Source organism: Chiloscyllium plagiosum, chromosome 6, assembly GCF_004010195.1.
Source record: "Chiloscyllium plagiosum isolate BGI_BamShark_2017 chromosome 6, ASM401019v2, whole genome shotgun sequence".
In the NCBI taxonomy this organism is placed as follows: domain Eukaryota; kingdom Metazoa; phylum Chordata; class Chondrichthyes; order Orectolobiformes; family Hemiscylliidae; genus Chiloscyllium; species Chiloscyllium plagiosum.
In genome coordinates this window covers 113,190,268-113,196,814 of record NC_057715.1, presented here as the reverse complement: position 1 = coordinate 113,196,814, position 6,547 = coordinate 113,190,268, and positions in this window count along the sequence as shown.

Sequence of the window (6,547 nt, the reverse complement as noted above, 5' to 3'; positions counted from 1 at the left end):
GATCCACTCGATCTGATAAGATTCGCATCCAACAGCATTTATGGCAGATATAATCCGCAGTAACCCTTAAACTCTCTTTAAACTCCCACATCTGACAAGAAGTACATATCACTGCAAAGGCCATTTTTGCTCCTTCACAATCTACAGACCCAGAAAATAACACCGTCTTATTCCTCTATAAACACTGTCCCAGGTTAAATTAATAGCTATGGCTTATACTTTAAGTTTAATCAAAAGACTTATCTCCAAAAACATATAATCAAGAAAGAATCCACTATACTCACTACTGCAGCCTTTCTCTTGGACAGACTTAAAACAACAATTAACTTATCTGATCCTGTGCTGTGAACTTCGCCCAACAGTTCCTCCAAGATTAGTTTTGAATTTCACTGTTTGTTAATTTTCCCAGATGCACTCCAATGTCCAGCGATACACGAATTCAAACAGCAAAGGCAGTAACTGTGCAGGTTCTCTCTCTCTTTCCTGCACTGACCTCACCATGTGCTTCCTTTGTCTCTCTTCTCCCTTTTAAAACTGCTGTTGTTTTGACTTTTTTTTCCCAAAATTCCAAAACAATGCAACAGCATATAATTGCTGCTCCTGGAATTCGTGGAAATCACCTCCAACATCTAAGATACCTCAAAAAAAGGAGCAGCTCTTCCAGCCAGAAATTCTTCCCGTCCTCCATTTTGGATTACCCAGAATCTGTGTTTATCTTGTGAAAGTAACAACTTCAATTTCTAAATCACTTTCATTCTGACCAGCTGTCTGCATTGTCTGTCGCCAATAATTCCATTTATAAACACTCCTCACAAGTTGGGAAATGTATTGTCCAGGAAGCCTGTTGTTCTAACCTGTTATATTTTCTAGCTGCCCACAGACAGATGTCAAAGCATGTCAGCAAGCTGCACTTTCATGGGGAATGAAGCTGCTGTTTCACCCAATCATTTGACTCGTTAACTAACTTCAAACTTGCCCGTTTACTCATCCAACTTTAGTTAAAAGGCAAAAGTGTCAGCAACAAATGTAAACAATCTGTCCTCTCCAATTTGTTCATTTTGTGGGTATCTGTAGCTGTGTTTGTGCGTAAGGGTCATGTAAGACAGAGATGATGGGGAACTTCTTCTCACAGAGAGTAGTGAATTGGTGGAATTCTTTATCACAGAGGGCTGTTCAGGCTGTGTTAAATATATTGAAGGCTGAGATAGGTTTACAATTTGTAAGGGAATCGAGGGTTATGGGGAAATTGCAGCAAATTCAAGTTTAGGATTATCAAATTAGCCACGATCTCATTGAACGGAATATTAGACTAGATGGGCTGAATGGTCGATTTCTGCTCCTATGTTTTATGGTCTTGTTCCGTATGCTCATCTTCCCAGGGTCAGGGCATCCAAAACTGGAGGGCATAAATTTAAGGTGAGTGAGGAAAGATTTCAAAGGGACCTGAGGGGCAACATTTTCACGCAGAGAATGGTGCATGTATGGAATGAGCTGCCAGAGGAAGTGGTGGGGGCTGGTACAATTACCACATTTAAAAGGTGTCTGGATGGGTATATGAATAGGAAGGGTTTAGAGGGATATGGGTTGAATGCTGGCAAATGGGACTAGGTTAATTTAGAATATCTGGTGGGCATGGGCAAGTTGGAGTGAAGGATCTGTTTATGTGCTGTACAACTGTATTACTCTATGATTCTATCTTTGTATCTTGGTATATCTGTGTTAGTTTATTGTAGCTAAATGTATGTGATGTTCTCAAAGTATCCATGAAGAGATGAATCATCCCTGCCAGCTCTTGGGAGTCCTTAACTCGTGACTGACAAGATGGGAAAGGCTCACTGGAAAAGGCACCAAACACTAGAGGGAGACTTTATCTGAGAATGGACAGAGGTGAAGTCGAGGCATTGGAGGGAGCATGCAAATCTTGAACAATCCACCTACTCAACTCTTCAAGCATCACCTATTTCACATGTGGCAGATTCTGCTAATCACACTTTGAACAGACCAGCCATTGCAAAATCTATCAACCATGGTGGAAGCACGTCCACCTCAATCCAGAGGGAATGCTTAAGAAGAGAAGATGATCCCAAAAATAATTCTAAGCTAAGTCTAAGCTAATTCTAAGTCTAACACAGGAATCAATTGATCAGATTGAGACCTGCAATCTCAACTCAATTAACCAAATTAATTTTGGCTACTGAGCTCAGCGTTTCCAAACAGCAAATAGGGCTTGATACACTTTTGTAAATTTTCTTATGCTTGTTTACGGTGTGATGGTGCCAATGGTACAGTCAGTATTGGCTGTCCATCCCTAATTGCCCTAGAGACATTGGTGGTGAACCACCTTCTATAACTGCTGTGGACCATGTGATGGAAGACGTGTACACTGTTAGGAGGGATTCCCATGATTTTGACCTAGTGACGCTGAAGGAACGGCGATATATTTCCAAGTCAGGATGGTGAGTGGCTTGAAGGGGAACTTGCAGGGAGTGGTGTTCCCATGTATCTGCTGCCCCCGTAGTGCTCATGGATTTGGAAGATGTTGTCAGGGGACTCTTGGTGAGTTGCTACATTGCATCTTGGAAATGGAACACTTTGTTGCTGCTGTGTTGTGAAGGGAGTGAATGTTTAATTTAGTGAATGTGGTGCATATTAAGCTGGCTGTTTTGTCTTGGTTCGTGCCAAGCTCATGACTTAGTGGGCGGCATGGTAGCACAGTGGTTAGCACTGCTGCCTCACAGCGCCAGAGACCCGGGTTCAATTCCCGACTCAGGCGACTGACTGTGTGGAGTTTGCACATTCTCCCCGTGTCTGCGTGGGTTTCCTCCGGCTGCTCCGGTTTCCCCCACAGTCCAAAGATGTGCGGGTCAGGTGAATTGGCCATGCTAAATTGCCCGTAGCGTTAGGTTAAAGGGGTAAATGTAGGGGTATGGGTGGGTTGCGCTTCGGCGGGTCGGTGTGGACTTGTTGGGCCGAAGGGCCTGTTTCCACACTGTAAGTAATCTAATCTAATCTAAGTAATGACTTGATTTTAACTACATTTAAAAAGTTGATCCACAAAGTGGAAGTTTGAAGGAGTTTAGGATGAACCAAGGCAGTACCCAGGTTAAAAGTGGCTTCATTAGAGTTATTGATAGGTGAAGTCAGGAGGAGAAGGAACATAAATTTCCCTGATGCTATCTTCAAGGAAGCACATTTGGAGGGGGCTAAGTAGGTGAGAGTCCCTCGTCAGCCCAAGCCTGGATATTGTCTAGATCTTTCTGTAACTGAACATGGGCTGTTGCAGTTTCTGAGGAGTCACAAATGGTGCTGAACATTCTGCAACCACTCCCACTTATGACATTATGTTGGATAAAACAGCTGAAGACGTTTGGGCCGAGGAAACTACCTTGGGAAACTCCTGCAGTGATGTCCTGGAGTTGAGACGAGTAAGAACTACAACATCTTCCTACACGCTGGTAAAGCTTCAACCCACTAGAGTTTGTCCCCTGATTTTAATTTACTGGGTTTTGCTGAAATATCTTGGAAGTGCATTTTGTCAAATATTGAATTGTGGCACTGCGATAATTTTAATTTAACATTGCAACTTTGCCATGACTAAATTCTATCCCATTCCTTAGTCTCTTTTGGCATTCTCATATACAGCCAGTAACAAAAGACATCCATAATTTCGCAGAGGATTCCTTCTGTGAGTTCACCATCACAGGAACTACAGACAAAGCACCCATAGTTCTCTGCCGACAGTTCCAAAGGAACTCAGACTCCAGTAGCAATAAGTGAGGTTTTATTCAGACAGGACAATGACAATTTTAAAAACCCGAATGTAGCAGTTGGGAAGTCATGTTGAGGCTGTACAGGGCATTTGTGAGCTTTCTCTAGAACATTGTGTCCACCTCAGGTCGCCCAGTTCTGGGAAGGATATTATCAAGTTGGAGAGAGTCAGAAGAGATTTACCAGGATGTTGCTGGTTGTGGAAGGTTTGAGTTAGAAAGAGAGGCTAAATATGCAGGGACTTTTTTCACTGGAACATAGGAAGTTGCGAGGCAACCATATAGAAGTTTATAAAACAATGAGGTGTACAGATAGAGTTAATGGCAGTTGTCTTTTCTCTAGACTCAAGACTGGGGGCACATTTTTAAGGTGAGAGGAGAGAAATTTAGAAAAGACATGAGGGTAAGATTTTTCACACTGAGAGTGGTGAGTGTGTGGAATGATCTTCCTGAGGAAGTGGTGGATGTGAGTACAATTACAACATTTAAAACACATTTGGCTAAGTACATGAATAGGAAAGGTTTATAGGGATATGGACCAAGTGCAGGCAGGTGGGACCAGTTTAGTTTAGGATTGTGGTCAGCACGGACTGGTTGGACTGAAGGGTCTGGTTCCGTGCTGTATGACTTTATGTATCTATTTCTCTTAGAATTAGCTGCCTTTAACCATGAGCCTCAAAGCACCATCTAAGCTGGACCAGTAAGGGTAAGCCTGACCTCCCAGTCACTTCCCATTTCAAATCCCTTTCCCACTCACTCTCTGACATGCCCATCCTTGGTCTCCTCCATTGGCACAGTGAATCAGACTGTAATTTAGAGGAACAACATCTTATCTTCCGCTTGGGCAACCTACAGTCCAGAAGACTCAACATTGAGTTCTCCAATTTCAACTCCCTTTCCAACCCCGCTTCCTCCCTTCCATCCCTCCAACTGACCCCTCCTTCCAGCTACCAACAGGATTCATTCCTCCTACTGACCTACCAGGTTGTACCTATCATCTGTATTCATCTATCACCACCTCACCACTCTGTCCCTCCATGACCCTTACCCCCCTTCTCTTTGTCTGGAGCTCTCCCTACCCTACCTCCATTCCTGAAGAAGGGTTATACTTGAAACATTGACTTCTTCACCTCCTGGTGCTGCCTGGCTTGCCGTGCTCTTCCAGCCTCCTGCTTGTCCACTTTGGAGTCCAGCATCTACAGTTTCTTTGTCTCCAATCAGATAGTCCAAGCAGCTAAATCAGGCAGAAAGTCCTGTTTCAGGAATGTCCGATGTGATAACAGTTTAAAGCCAGTGTTACATTAGTATCCTGGGGTGAACAGCAGAGGATGATGCGATGTATACGGAGGCTGGTGGGGTGGAAGGTGAGGACTGGGGGGTTCTGTCCTTGTTGCTGTTCACCCCAGAGTTGGTTGGAACACATCTCTCCAGCGCAGTAATTATGTGCTAATGGTCTTGTTTCTGTCCTCACGATCCATCTGGCTTCATTTCCTCTGTCACATAAAAAATGTACTTTTGATTTGGTTAATTTGTATAAGCCTGTTACACAAAGGAACTGTTTTTGTAAGTTAATGAAATTATTTCGTCCTTATGTTTGGAACAATGCTGCCATTGATGGCTCTGTGTGCATTGTAGAAAATAAGACAACTGCTGGTTTAATTACCTCTATCAAATCCTCTCCCCTGACTTCTCTCTCTACCTTCAACAAGTATAAGGAGTTTATGGTCTTCTTTGTCTGGTTACTGTTTCCTCCTCTTCCCACTGCACAAAACCCCGCCCAAAGTCTGAAAAAGAGTTATACCAGATTTGAAATATTAACTCTGTTTCTCTCTCCACTGCCGAGTTTCCTCAGGCCATTTGGCCCATCAAGTCCGCACCAACCCTCCGAGTAGATTCCCATCCAGATCCTCCTGCCTACCCAATCCCTGTAACCCTTCCTTTCCCATGGCCAATCCACCTAACCTGCACATCTTTGGACTGTGGCAGGAAACTGGAGCAGCTAGAGGAAACCTATACAGAGACCAGGAGAACATGAGTCAAGAGCGTGATGCTGGAAAAGCACAGCAAGTCAGGCAACATCTGAGAAGCAGGAAAATCAATGTTTCGTGCAAATTCCCTTCATTAGGAATGAGACTGGGAGCCTCGGGGGTGGAGCGATAAAAAGGGGGTGGGGTGTGGGACTGGAGGGAAGGTAGCTGAGAGTGCAATAGATGGATGCAGGTGGGAGTAATGGTGATTCGTTGGAAAGGACTGTGGAGTGATAGATGAGAAGGAAGATGGACAGTTGGGGCGGGTCATGAGGACGATGCTGAGCTGGAAGGTTGGAACTGGGGTAAGATGGGGGAAGGGGAAATGAGGAAACTGGTGAAATTCACATTGATTTCATGGGGTTGGAGGGTCCCAAGGCAGAAGATAAGGTGTTCTTCCTCCAAGTGTCGAGTGGTAAGGGAGTGGGTATGGAGGAGGCCCAGGACCTGCATGTCCTTGGCGGAATGGGAGGGAGAGTTGAAATGTTCAGCCATAGGGCGGTGGGTTGATTGGTACAGGTGTCCCGGAGATGTTCTCTGAAGCACTGTGCAAGTAGGCATCCTGTCTCCCCCATGTAAAGGAGACCACATTGGGAGCAACGGACACAGTAAATGACGTGTGGAAGTGCAGGTGAAACTTTGATGGACGTGGGGCCTTGGACGGAGGTGAGGGGGGGAGGTGTGGGCGCAGGTTTTGCAATTCCTGTGGTGGCAGGGGAAGGTGCCGGGAGGGGAGGGTGGGTTGTTGGGGGG